Here is a 15676-nt window from a genome sequence, read left to right as displayed (position 1 = left end):
AACCTATGCAACATGTGACTTGCCATATTCACTTAGTAGCTAACCCTTATCACTAGGAGTCCCACAAAGCACAAAGAAAGCATCATTTAGGCACGGAAAATCTAACCACCATACAAACTAATCAAGTCATTCTATTTGATTATCTGAAAATCATGCGAGCATGCAACTATATAAGCTCAAACAATCAGGCATATAAAGGCATCTCTCCTAGCATGAAGTCATGAGCAGATGCTTAACCCTGATCTTGCATATAATGGCATCTCAAAAATATTCTTACCATATACCTTCTTAGACAGATGACATAATTCCACATAAAAATCCAAAGCCATCTCCAACCTTGACAAAGCGAAGAACGCAACTGTTGAGAAATACCAATATGATTATATATGATCATGAGTGGATTATAAAAAGCCACAAATTTGAAATAGCAATGCAAGAATAGATTGAATATAACCTTCAACAAATAAGCTCATGATTAGTTACCGAGAACAAAATAGAGACGGCCTGTAACATAAAAACTCATGGTTGCTTAACAAGACAACCATATGCAACCATGATGGGTTTATCACTTCTGATGGTGGTGTTAGATACTCGATTCTAAAAAAAATCGACATATTGACATGCTTGGCAGATGAGGCCGCATCTAAATCCCTAAAATAGTGGTTCAAAGAAGAAAATTTATAGAGAGAAATAGAATGGAGGATTACCATGGTGGTGTTTAATAATTTGATCAGGATGTGGAGAAGATGAATCATATCGTCATCACCATCGAGACCCAAAATTACCATTATTTCCATTGAGGCCACATTATTTTAACAAGAAATCCAATTAGGTTTGTGGTAAAGAAAAAAAAAACAACATTCAGAGAAAGAATATTGTTGAAATTTTACCTAAGCAATAAAATCTTTTATTATGTGCCCATATTCCTTGGAACTTTGTAAACAAAGAATATGAGATTTTAGGATTCAAATTTTGAAATTGAAATGGCTAAATAAACTGAGTGTGGGTTTTAATAAGGGAAGGTCGGAGATAACAACACGTGATTAGGGGAATAAAGAAGGAAAGTCATTTAATTAATGGAAGAGTATCATTTGATTATTTATGAAACATTAATGTTTAATGTGAATATATGATTAGTTTCTGAAATGGAAATATAATATGTGTATTCAATGTTAAGCATAAATTGGTTGTACATGATGTAGTAGGAGTGGTACCTCTTAAATTTCAAGAAATGTCTAAAATGGTTTATATCGTAGTAAAGATATATTAATGAGTAAATGTGCAAAAGAAAATATTAATGACTAAATGTGTAATAAAAAATATAGTATCCTATTAAGTCATTTCTTCACTAATCGTTAAATAATTATTACATGGAAAGCATATTTATTGACACATTGTCATTTCTTTCTAAAGATAATGGCAATATACAAATAAACTATATTGGACTTAATTAGACCATTACACGTTAAAAAAATAACCCGTGTTTACATTAAAGTTTCAATTTCAGTTTGTTATGTATAGCATATTACTATTACTATATTAGACAAACCAATTTTGTTGTATTTGACATTTATTATATTAGTTTTGAGTCTTTTGACAAATGACAACTATATTATTATATATATATTAAAGTTGTGGAGGAAAAGAACAGTAAAATTGGCATACTTTGTCCACGTTTAGTCCCTTGATTTACATATCCGGTCCCTGTACTTCTTTAATTAATTTATTCATGTCCTTTCCACCGCTTCTTTTTTTGTTCTAGATCCCTTCACAGCAATCGACACTTCTCTGTGATGTTTATCTTAGTTGTTGTTTCTCGATTCTTCTCCACATCTTCGCTTCCAATCCTTATGAAAACCATCTGAGCCGGTGAGATTCCCCACTTCTTTTGCTCTTCAGTCCATCGTCTGATATTCCCCGCTTCTCTCTCATCCCGCTTCTTCCAGCCGAACAGTACCTGATCAGGCTACCGTTCATCAGATTACTACACGGGTTACTTCCGAATCCTTCTACTCTGCTGCTCCAAATTCCCACCGCTCACCTCAACACAGTTAACAATCGCATCATCTGCGTGTATCACCAATACCTTCACCGGGAATATCGCCACGTGCCTACGAGGATTTGAATCCAAGAAAGTTACCGTTTCTTGCTTTCACTCTACACTTTCTCCACTGCGGCCATCTTCATGTCTCCTCCGCTTCATCTACTTCTTGGATTTGGCTTCCCATCGATCTGCAACCATCGATTTAGGGATTATTGTTCCAGGTATGTAACCGATTTGAACTATTTTTTGATTTAAACTCATTTACTGGGTGTGTGTATCTTTCAAAAATCAGAACCGATGACGGGCTAGAAGCTTATTGAACATAGGAAAAGAAGATTGAGGGTATTTGGTTAAATGTCTGAATGAAAAAACAAAATTTAAAGTGTGCTTCGGTTTGATTCCACCCGATTCCTTTTCTTTGATTTTTTTCTGCGTCATAGATTCCATTTGGTTGCGAAGAGGGAGCAACGGCCTATGGATCCGGTAGAGAAACCCAGCAAGAGTTTTTCCCATCTGCAGTATCATCAGAGGTAAATTAACCTGGTTTTCCTTTCCTCATAAATCGAAACCCTACTCTGATGTCCTTTCTTTTTTCTTCTATTTAATATATTAAATATAAATCTGTTATTTTTTTACAGAAAAGTTTTCTGTAAATAACAAATTATGTGTTTTTTACTAACGTTTGAAAATAATGCTTACTTATTTTGTTGTAGAGGAGGATAATCAATATATGGGATGTATATGAAACCCGACATGTTGTAGTTGGGATTTTCTCTGGAAATGCTTCGGGTATCTCTGGCTCTTGAGTAACTCAAAACATATGTAGATTGCAGTAAGTTTTCCCTAAATTCCGATTCAAATTTCAGAAATTCTACACCGAGTCAGTTTTGTTTGCCATTGTTCTTTATTATTCACCCTGCAAATAGAGTCTTTCCTTTTCGTATTAGGTTGCATTCTGTTGTTATTACTCTCAGTTTTAAGGTTTTACTGCATTTCAGTTTGGGTTTGGTGTAATCATACAGATATACTGTTCATTTAATAGCTAGAAAATTACCACTGTTGCTATGTTTCAGAATTGAATAAATAATTTTTTTTTATTATTTCTTATAACTAAGCTTACTGTCTTCTGTTTTTGATATATTAACGGGATGTAAAACACTAAACTATTGCTATGGTTGCGGACTTATTGCCACCTGCTTATCAAGACTACAAGTTTCGATATATTGAAAAATCTATTCTTTTACTAATTTTTTTAAACTTTTTGTTACTCCTTCGATCAGGATGTTGCGGTTAAAGTTTATTTTGGTAATCAATATAGTGAGAAGGCTTTGCAGGACTACAATAAAGAGGTATAACCATTTTTACTTTTTTTTTCAATCAAACAATAAAATATATCACTTCGATATGAACTATAATGAATTGAGCTTTTAACTTCAGATTGATATAATGAAGAGACTATGTCATCCAAATGTGTTACTTTTTATGGGATCTATATGTTCACAAGATAAACTTGCCATCGTCACAGAATAATTATCCAGGTAATTATTTAAAAGATCTTTACAAAACTATAATATGACATCATGTTAGCAAATAAATGCATAATTAGTTTATAATAAATCCAACAGGTATTCACATTAGATTACCATGGTTGCTTATTAAGTATAACATAATTTTATAATCTTGAATCTTTTTGCAGATGCAGATAGAATTGAATTAGATAAAACGTTAAAGAGACCTTGCAGAATCACAGCTACAAATAGGGCAGTTGTTTCAGATAGATTTGTGAAGGTCTAAACCGAGATTTGAACCCGACTTTTTTTTTATTTCCTACCTGACTTATTTCCCTAATTGCAACTTATCCCATATATTTGTCTTCTTTTTGTTTGTCTCTGTATTACCAATCAAAGCGGAAACAAACGATATTTCAACTGCCGTGACTCAAGAACGTAAAATGTATTCGATTGGAAAATTGTTGGGTTATGGTCAATTCAACGCCACAAATACGCATAAAGTTTTCCTAAACTGTAGATTATGTATGATTTTTAGTCCTTTTTCTGGGAGTGTGATTGTTTCAGCTTTCTTTACAGCATAATAGATTATATTTTCATCCTCTTTATCTCATTTTATTCTTAAAAATATTTTCATGATGTCACAAATATGCTTATCAGCCTATTGATGGGTTGTTGTAAAGGTCCAACTTTAATGTTCATGTTATTAAATGACATGGAAAATAGGTATATTTGCTATTAGTAAGAATGTAGCAGTAATCCATTCGTTTTTTAGTTTTATACTTATATTTTATTTTATTATCATCATTTGCTATTTTATCACGTTTACTGTTACAATTTACAGCAAATGACAACACTGCAATAGCCTCTTTTCTCTGGTACACAACCACTCACTAGGTAAAAAAACTACCTCTTTTTTATTGGTCAACTGGACTGTTGACTTTCAGTTGACAATGCACTTCATTGTTTGATATAAAATTTCTGTTTGGTTAACACTTTTTATATATATAAATTTACAACTACATCATATTAAATATTATTATATTAATAATAATGATATTTTTTTGTGTAGCAGGTTGGCCCGACAACCTGGGCTTGAAATCAAATATGCTTATGAACATGTTTGGGCGACTTGAAACTGGTGGCTTCACAATGCGAAACAATACAAATGGTAATTAAAATATTTACTTATTATTTACTATCAAAACCATCCTTTATATCTCACAAATTGAATTGGTAAGACTGTCATTAGAAAAATTTGAAGAAACTGAGGAAGTACACCATGTGTTTTATAAAATGCATAGTTGAAATTTGGGTGTTTGTAAAAAGTTTTATCTATACAATTGAATCAATGCAGAGGTCCGGTTGCTAAAAAGTTCCTCCTATGTTTCTTTCATTTTCTGGTGTGATTTATTTTGAACGGAAATGTTTTAAGTGCCCCTTATATGTAGTTTATGACTCTCTTATATGTAGTTTATGACTGCCTACAAGATCTTCTGAATGTGTATGTTTAATTTTAACAGTTTTTCATCAAAGCAAACACAACAAATCACTAAATAGTGATTTTAACAGTTTTTTTTTCCAAAATGCCCATGCATATTGTTTTTTTGATAAAAAAAATAATAACTGTAACAGTTTTCACCAAAAAATGGCACTACATACTGTTCTTTTAGTAAAAAAAAATCGTGTTTATAACATTTTTTTTGTCCAAAATGCCCCTGCATACTGTTTTTTTGATAAAAAAATGATTTTAACACTTTCGACCGAACTGCCCCTACATAGTGTTCTTTTGTTAAAAAATAGTTATTTCAAGAGCTTTTGATGGGAATGCCCCTACATATTTTTACTTTTTATTAAAAAATAATGATTTTAACGTTATTTGTCCAAAATGGCCCTATATAAGGTTTTTTGGGTAAAAAATTAATGATTTTATAGTTTTTAACCAAACTGCCCCTCCATACACTTTTTTTGGTAAAAGTTACTGATTTTAGTACACTTCACTGAAAGAGGAGGACTTGGAGAATGCCAAATTTATTTCCTACCTTTGATGTTGAATAAGATTTAACGAAATTAGTTATTTTTAATATGTAGTCACCAAGAGATTTTACTTTTGAGCACTTTGTCTTTTTTTATTTTTCGTGTTTATTGGTAAGTAAGAGGCATTACCAATTGGAATTCAATTCCGGTCAATTCCTAATTTTGATTACAGAAGGGTATGGAACCGAATTGCATGGGAATTCAAGAAATACTTGCATTTGGTAGATTTATTTTCTTATAAAACAACTTATTACAGATTTACTGTAGGCTTTTCTAATTCACAGGATATTTTTTTTTCGTAAATTGAAATGTGCTCTGGTCTCCCTTATTTGAAGATCTTATTTACATATTTACTGTAGGTTTTTTTTTTTTTACTATTTTCAGTTCTTAATTGACTCTTTTCTTCGTTATAGATTTAACCAAACTTTTTTTTTTAAATTTCTGTTACAAAATCAGCACTTAAGGGATCTCAAAGCTGCAAGAGCTTATCAAGATTTAGATAAGACTGCCAAGTACTTTGCAGTCCTCACACTCCTGGGCCATAAACAATTATGCTTCTGGCTCTCAACCGTTGCAGCCAGTTTAATCATCATAGCATGTCTAGCAATCAACCGGTCTGCCCGACTGCATAGAAGGTAATCACAAAGAATGAGGTCCACGAAATGCATTTTTATGCAGTCCAATTTTTTGAAGGGTATATTGGTCATTTTCTTGTATGTTTTCTCATTCCCCTTCATTTATAGATTCCATTGGGTTTGAAGCTACAAGGGAGACCCGATAAAGGTCAAGGAGGAGGAATTAGAGCAGTACCTACGAGAGGAAGCAGTTGGGCTGGTGCTGCCATACACTAAATTTGGTTAAATTAATTTTGTACCCAACATATGTGTTTTAAAAAGAGAATATATTCAGTTTGCTTCTACTTTACTTCATTTTTTAAGCATCATACTTTCATAGTCAACCAATTATAGCATCATACCAACATGACAAACGACTTATAAACGATGACACCATCTTTAACGTAATGTCTTCCATCGGTTTTCTTTGACATAAGTGTCGAATCCAACCCCCGCGAAGCGAGGGCTTCTTATCTAGTTAATATAATAAAGTTTACAATTTTTTTTTCGTAAACAGTCACGATATCTTATTTATGTAAAAAACACGGATTTTCATAATTATTACAAAAAATAATCCTAAAAATCTTATCCAATCTCATATGTTCACTTACATCCAATCATGAATCATGTATGAGCATAGCTAAGAGAACCAACAAAAAAAACTAGGAACCATTGGCTGGATCATCTAATTCGACAAACTATCGACCAATAGGTCGATTAGATTTGAATTTTTTTTTACGTTTTATATTCATGTCATCTTTACAGCATAAAACACTTATTTATTTACTTTTTAGTTTTCATCTTATATTGAGGGGCACGTTAGTCAAATTCAGCGATTTTGATCATATTTACGAGAGATAATTACAAATTTAACCTAATACACTAATTACTTTGTGGAAAATTTCCAAAAAAACCTAATTTTGCAATTTTAGCCACTAAAATCGCAGATGGTTTAAACCCATCTGCGATTTCATCAAACCATCTGTGAATGTACAAGTGGCTAAAGCACAGGCGTGTTTTAGCCACTTGTACATTCGCAGGTGGTTTTTTTTTTATCTAATTTATATATATATATATATATATATATATATATATATATATATATATATATATATATATATATATATATATATATATATATATATATATATCGGTTTTCCAGCCAAAATCGCAGATAGACATAGTCCATCTGCGATTTCCTCTCATTTTCATCTGTGATTTTGTATTTTTTTTACTACGAAATTGATGGGTTTGACTACGAAATAACCTTATTATATATAGAGTTTTGCAAAAACAATATCAGTTTACTTGTTATTTCTTTGGAAAATTTGCTTAAAACCTCTCTAAAAAAATGATTGAATATTTGGTTTGCCTTGTAATTGGTGGGAGATGGCAAGTTACTTAAACAAATCTGGAATACGTATGTCCACAGGTAGGTATTTCTGAATTCGCTTTAATATTTTCTGAGTATATTAGTTATAGTGAATTTGTATATTTGGTGAGAAGCAAAACCGGTTTGTTAGACAAATATAAAATTACTCTTCGTTTCCATCATCCTGAATTGAATCATTATATAGCCATGGTTGAAAACATTGATGTTAGAATGTTGATAAATGTAATCAAATGTAGTGGAGGAAGGGTTGTCAAAGTGTTTGTGGTGGCTGATGAATGCGATGCGGATAAGGAGGGTCGCCAGAGTGGAAATAAGTCGGTTGCTAATTTATGCAACGATAAACGGAGCAACAATCCGATAGGGACTTTCAATAATCCTAGTGTACCTCAAATTCACAGTGTTGCTGAAAATGTTAATGTTAAGTATTCACTTATTCACTATGTGGATCCTGAGAATTACAAGTATGTTGGTGATGATGATGTTGGTACATATCTTAATGACGTGGGTGGTCGTTGTGTTGATGTTCCCGAACAAGAAGTCAAAGTTATGAAGAGGCGTGTAGTAGATAAAAGTAAAAAGAAAAAAGTTATTATTCAAAAAGATGAAAATGTGAATGTTTACAGGGATTATGTTGATGTTGCTGATGTAGCTTTAGATATAACCGACTTAGAAAGCAATTCTGATGGAGATGAGTTGGGTGATGAAGTTAAAGCTAAGTTTCCCGATAACCTTTTTTATAGTATGCCCCCTGTACCAGCATGTCCAGTTGATATTAATGAAGATATCCCAGCACAGATGGTGGACATCAATCTTCAAAAGATTGAATGTATCAGTATATTTAAGAACAAAGATCTTCTAAAACGGGCTACTGGGAAAAAATGTCTTCGAGAAGGTTTTCAGACGAGGACAAGTAGATCCACCAAATCAAGGTATAAGGTTGTGTGTGCCCACATGATGAGTAAAAATGAATTTAGAAAACACATCCATAGTCATTTCATTAAAACATTAACCCCTAACTACTACACCAATAACTACTAGATAAAATGCAACGACATAGATGAATAATTACTACATAATACGACATAAAAAGCAAACGGGGTACATGAATAACTAGTTCTATTTGGGAGGTAACAGGACCACCCTTTCATGTAACTCGCCGAGTCGTTCATACAACTCGCCGAGTATATGACAATCTTCATCGGACTCGCCGAGTCGTTCATACAACTCGCCGAGTCTCTTCAGTCCTTTTATTCGTACAAACGATTTTAAGCCATGCTAAGGCTCCAAATTGTAGATCCAGCTTCCCGATGCATGTTTATCACGTAAAGTTGCAAACTTTACGTGCATGCAATGATCCAATGACTCATAATACCAAATCTAAACTTGAAATGGAGTTTAACTCAAAAGGAAGGGTTCATACTTGCTAAAGCTGGAAGCTTTATGGACCTAAAGACCAAGGAGAGTTCAGATCTGAAGTTGCAACTTCAGATCTTAGCTCATACCCAAGAATAGCTTCATAACATGATGAAAAGCCCTAATATTCCATCCAAAAGAAATTTAGAAGGAAAGAAGGTCAAGGTAACGACTTGATACCTTCAAATGGTGCTATCTGAGGTAGATTTCAGGTCCACACAGTCTCCTTGCTGCTAGCTACTTGATCTTCAAGTTCCTTTCTCTAAGAATCTTCTTCCAAGGCTTGAAACACACAAATGGAGCACACACACACACACACGTATTAGGGTTTTGCTGAACTCTCTAGAGGCTGCAAAGGAAGGCTAAGGGGCAAATGATCCTTTAAATAGGGTGCAAAACCCCAGAATTTAGCGTATCATCCTCCAGCCCCTTCTTGGACTCGGCGAGTAGGTCACTTAAGTGTGCGGCCTAACCCGCTGCTACTCGACGAGTCAGGCAACCAACTCGTCGACTAGACCTTGAATTCATGAGAATTTATCACCATAAATTGATATTCGAGAATCGGGGCGTTACAATTCTCCCCCACTTGAACTAGACTTCGTCCCCGAAGTCTGCTGCGGTGAACATCCTTGGATAGAGCTCTCGCATCTCCGCTTCTGGCTCTCACGTCCATTCGGACCCCCTTTTGTGCTCCCACTGTACCTTTACCAAAGGTACCCCCTTGTTCCGCAGAACCTTTACCCTTCTCTCCAGAAGGCCACATGCCTCGCAACATAATTCAGGCGCTCATCGACCTGAATGTCATCAAACGGTACCACCGCCTTCTGATCCATGGTGCACTTTCGCGATTGCGAAATGTGAAAGGTGATGTGAATCCCAACCGAACCTTTTAAAAAGGTCTATCATTCATGCTACTTTTCCAACTTGACAAAATCCTGTTGATCCAATGTATCTGAAACCCAACTTTCCTCTTCCTGAAGCGAACCCTCTGAGCTGACAGGATAATGCATCCTTCCGCTCTCAAAATATCATACATAATCAGTCCACTAACAAATACGGAGACTCATGCCTGGCCCAATCAGCCTCGGGCTGGATTACCAGGAAAGCCTACGACGGTCCAATCGTCCCTAGGATGGAATACCCTCGTATCCCTCACATGTTTGGCCCAATCACCCTCGGGTTGGAATACCAAACACATCAAGTCCAGTCAATCATGGGGTTCGGTCATCCTCAGAATGAAATACCCTAGATTGGAATACCTCCATGAACATAACTCGTGCCTACTCATAACTGGAGATCCAAGGATCTATCCTTGCGTCTCCTCCACAATCCTCTAGTTCGTCACAACCAAGTACAACTCCCCTGAACCTTTACAGAACATTTATTTGAACGTGCTCCGGCACCTTGAATCCTAGAATCCCGAAACCGGTCTGACTTCCTGACAGACAACTCTACTGAACCGTTGTCACTTCCACACCACTTACACCCAATCCTGATAATTCGAGGTTCCCACCAAACCAGGATCGCAGATTATCTGTTGCTGCTGCAATTCAGTATCTCCATAGATTACAAAAACTATCGTTCACCGAGCCTTCGGCATGACTGGGCCGCCCTTCAGGGCCTACAGCCTCCCCGGTCCGCTCGCCAGGCGTCTGTTCTGGCTGGGCCGCCTTACCAGGCCTACAGCCTCCCCGGTCCGCTCGTCGGGTGTCTGTTCTGACTGGGCCGCCTTACCAGGCCTTCAGTCTATCTGGACCGCCCTGGTCTGCTAACCTCCTATCCCAAAGCCCTCTCCTCTACTGAACTCCTGTGCCTACGACTTACCGTCGGCCCGCACCGATTATCTTGGCCTACTGCCTCAATCCTACCGCTCTCCCTGGAACCTATGTGCCTACGACTCATCGTCGGTCCGCACCGGGTATCTTAGCCTACTGCATAGTGCAGGACCGCCTCAACCCCATCCCAATGCCATAAACGATTAAGAAAAGATCTAACCCGGTTTCCAGAACCTGAATAACAGAACGTTCTAATCCCAAACCTTCCCAAACTAACGAATACTCATTCGGATCCACTCTCAGTCTCCAACTGGAGCATTATCCGATCCAAGAAGATGGAACCTCGGCGACACTCCAAACTAATGAGATCACAAAGATCCTTTGAACTCCTTTCGTCCTCTAATAACAACTTCTAATCAACCAAAATACACTGGAGTCCTGTTAGGTGCATTTCTAATACCCATTTTGTAGCTTTATTTCATAAAAGTACATTGCATATAGGCTTAAACTCATGCATTTTGCATGTTTTTCGGGATTTTTCATGAGGCAATTTCATTCAAATACTTTTGTGATATTTCAGGGACTTTTGGAGGTAGGATATTGTTGGAGGAGGTAAATAAAAGTTACGGACAAAATTTCAGGACTTGCGGAGCACCGAGGAGCAAGATATCAAGGAAATGAAGATTTTGGCTTTACAGAGATTTACACGGCCGTGTAAATGCAAGCCTTGCGTTTACGCGGGCCGTGTAAACGTAGATTTCTGCACAGTATATTTTTGCGTTTACGCGGGCCGTGTAAATGACAGTGTTAATTTACGCGGGCCGTGTAAACGTAAATGCGGGTTTTAAAGCAGTTTTTCACCATTTTTAAAGGGGGGAACCAATTTTTTTAAGAGGGGGTCGACTTTTGGAGCAGAGAAAGCGATTTTCTTGAGGATTTTGAAGTTGATTAACACTTGGGAACATTTGATTTCATTTTGTAAGAACTTTAATTTCATTTTCTAGATTTGTGATCTTGTTCTAGCCATGATTGGCTAGAACCCTAGCTTCTCCAACTTCATGTCTTGACTTCTTAGTTGTGATTTCAATCATATGACTTGATGTTTGCTTTCAATTTTCTATCTAGTGAATTTGATTTTGTCTCAATCGAATGTTTGATTCTAATTGTGATTCTTATTGGCCATTTGAATTAGGGTTAGATCATTCAAGTTATCTAATTGAAAAATCCGTAATTGTTTTGTAAATTGGACTAGGTAACAAGCACTAATTTGATTTCTATTGAATGAATTTAGTGTAAATCTTTTCACACACTTTTACACTCCCGAGCTTGTGAGGAGTATTGAGTGTTTTTGGGAACATTCACATAAAGTTTAAAGCAACCTTTCAATCTAATTCTAAGAGCTTGTTTAGATTAGGTTAGTAAGGTTAGGATTAATCAAAGAGCTTGTTTTGGTTAATTATTGTGGTGAATGGGAAGTGTTAGAGCTTGTTAACACTTTCAAGTACCAACTTAGATAGAATTAAACAAATATCTTGTCATCCATGGAATCACATTGCTAATTTGTCTTGCATAGAGTTGGAGTACTTACAAATCTTGAACTTATTTAACTTAATCAATTGCTTACTCATTAAATTAGCTCTTATTTGAATCATTGCATTTAAATCCCCCTCTTTTGTGATCATATTGTACCTTGCGCAAAAAGGTATAAGCATTTGTCCCGTGTCTCTGTTGATCGACCCTGCTTACCTTGTATTATGTTTTTAGTGCAAAGTAACAGTGTTTTTGGAGTCAATTGTACCCCTTTATTTGTTGGGTTTGACACGCCCTAACAAGTCCTCAGCCTACTCCAACAGAATGTTCAATACTTGGAACAGACCTATTGTTTGCTATAGCGTAGCAGCCTAATAAATACCCGAACATAGATCTACAAACATATACAGAGTCTTCAGCATGACTGGACCGCCTCACCAGGCCTTCAGTCTATCTGGACCACTCTCAAAACCTTCAGCACGTCTGGACCGCCACTCTGGGCCTTCAGCCTGTCTGGACCGTTCTCCGAGCCTTCGGCCTGACTGGTACGCCCCACCGGCCTTCAGTCTATCCGGACAGCTCTAAACTGTTGAGCATCTCCCTGGACCACCCCTCCTGATGCTCTCTCCCATGCATCCTGTTCTCACCCACTTGGGGCTTCGAACTCCTGATCTACTCTGTGGACTATATCCCCAGCCTAACCCCAGGCCTCATGTCGATCATCCACCCTTTCGGAAATCCGTGGTCTGTTCCCTGACCCGCATGTCTACCACACACGCTAAATAACCCGTACTCCCATGCTGAATGCACTGCTGAGCCCTGGCAACTAACAAAACCCTCAATCTATCAATCCAAAAACCCTTAGAGTCGAGCACACCCTCGACCGAATACTCGAACTGAACTTGATTATTGACTAGAACTCCAACATGGTTCCCCAACTTCTGCTATCAAGCACCCAGAAGATGTGTTCTTATGCTGGGGAGTTTTGTCGAACCCTCAAACCAAGCAGCCACTAGGGCCTCCATTCTCCCTGTTTGGGTTGTGAAACTTATCCCCGTTTCAAAAACTCTCCCACTTCCACTTCTCGGGGTAACACTCCCCCACTTAGATTCGACTAAGCCTTCATAATACATGAAAATTGGATGATTCTCAATCCTTCTCACTTCCCCAACGATCGATCCGATGACAACCAACTCTTTCCCACTAGTGTGATAGGTCGCACAATCAATCCTTACCGTCCGATACAAGAGATCCAAGGAAAACCGGACCTCACAAATATTTATGCCACGTCGACCCACCTGCGCTCACCAGCGCTGAAATAATGTTGCCTATTCCTGCAACCCACTGACCCCAAGCTGGAATACAGCCTGAACCTGGGGTCACAAGCCTGCTCACTCCTTCGGGCTCGAAAAACTAAGAGGGCACAATCCTTTCCCTACAAAACGACAATCCAATCCCTCAATAAACCATTTCCCTTCCAGCTGCAAAACCCCAGCTGAACATAATCATCACTCCTTTCCGGATTTCTCGCGACCCATATTCCGACCTTGAGCAAACCCCCAAGCCTCAAATCTAGAAACTCACGTGCTAGCCTCTCCCGCTCCACCTGAAAATATAACGAGTACAAATCATCTTCCCGATCCCAAATAACTGCAGCCCTCTGCTACACCAATAACTACTAGATAAAATGCAACGACATACATGAATAACTACTACATAATACGACATAAAAAGCAAACGGGGTACATGAATAACTAGTTCTATTTGGGAGGTAACAGGACCACCCTTTCATGTAACACCCATAAAAATCGAGCCAATTTAAAACTTTTTAAATCATTCAAAACCATTAGTTATTACAAATCTGTTTTCAAAATAGTTTCATATCAGAGTATCCCAGAAATCCAAATCAAAATATGAGGAAGTGTACGGTCAATCCTTCGCCTTCCCGCGGTCATCCGCCGTTCCTGAAACAATAATCGATAAATGTAAGCTCGAATGCTTATTGAGTTACCCCCAAAATACCAACCTCATATAACTATAATCATATCATATCAACAAATACAGAACATCCATGCATCTCGAGTCTACAGTGTGACTGATCCGCCCGCACCGGGCCTTCAGTCCACCTGGTCCACTCTCTGAGTCTACAGTCTGACTGGACCGCCCGCACCGGGCCTTCAGTCTATCTGGTCCACTCTCCGAGCCTCGGCACGTCTGGACCGCCCTCTCGGGGCCTTCAGCCTATCCGGACCGCTCGCCGGACCTTCGGCCTGACTAGATTTGTCCGGCCCGGGCCTGTAGTCTACCCGGTCCGCCCAGGGTGTCTTGGCCTACTGCACACAGCAGGACCTGCCTCAACCCTTTCCCCAAACCAATAAACATGTGCACATATAACCAATAATCACATAACAATCTATAGGCAAACAAACCGATCTAACAGATCATATAGCATAGCAACATCCTATAACCAGGATACCGACCTAACCGGTCACTAACATATCATCATCCTATATACCAGGATACCGACCTAAATCAGGTCACTAAACATAATACCGTCCTAACTACCAGGACGCAGGTCTACAGATCATTAAACATATCATGCAATTACCCGGATACAAATCCGATAAAGGGCCGGCCTTGGTGCCGTAGACCCTGTTGATATAGTGAGGATAACTCACCTCGTAAGTAGCTCGGAAGGTAGTGTCAAACTCCTCCAAATGTAGCTCCAACTCCAACACCTATATTTACCAATGTCCTTTGCTATAAATATCCAATATATCAAAATACCCTCAGAAGTCAACTGGTCAACCCTTGGTCAAAGTCAAAGTCAACTGTCAGGGTCAACAGTCCATGTTAAGCTTAACTCGTCGAGTACCCTTAGCTACTCGTCGAGTTCCTTGCATAACTTGCCAACTCGCCGAGTCACTCGTGTGACTCGTCGAGTTCCTAGTGTCAGTGGCCATAACTCCTTGGCCAACTCGCCGAGTTTTCCCTTTATAACTCGCCGCGTTCATACGTGTCCAAAGGTTGGGAAAACCCTCGCCGACTCGCCGAGTCACTCGACTGACTCGCCGAGCCCACGACAACCTTCATCGGACTCGCCGAGTCGTTCATACAACTCGCCGAGTCTATGACAATCTTCATCGGACTCGCCGAGTCGTTCATACAACTCGCCGAGTCTCTTCAGTCCTTTTATTCCTACAGACGATTTTAAGCCATGCTAAGGCTCCAAATTGTAGATCCAGCTTCCCGATACATGTTTATCACGTAAAGTTGCAAACTTTACGTGCATGCAATGATCCAATGACTCATAATGCCAAATCTAAACTTGAAATGGAGTTTAACTCAAAAGGAAGGGTTCA

This window comes from Lactuca virosa, chromosome 4 (genome assembly GCF_052849685.1).
Source record: "Lactuca virosa cultivar CGN04683 chromosome 4, Lactuca_virosa_CGN04683_v6, whole genome shotgun sequence".
Classification (NCBI taxonomy): domain Eukaryota; kingdom Viridiplantae; phylum Streptophyta; class Magnoliopsida; order Asterales; family Asteraceae; genus Lactuca; species Lactuca virosa.
Note: the sequence above shows the minus strand (reverse complement) of the source record.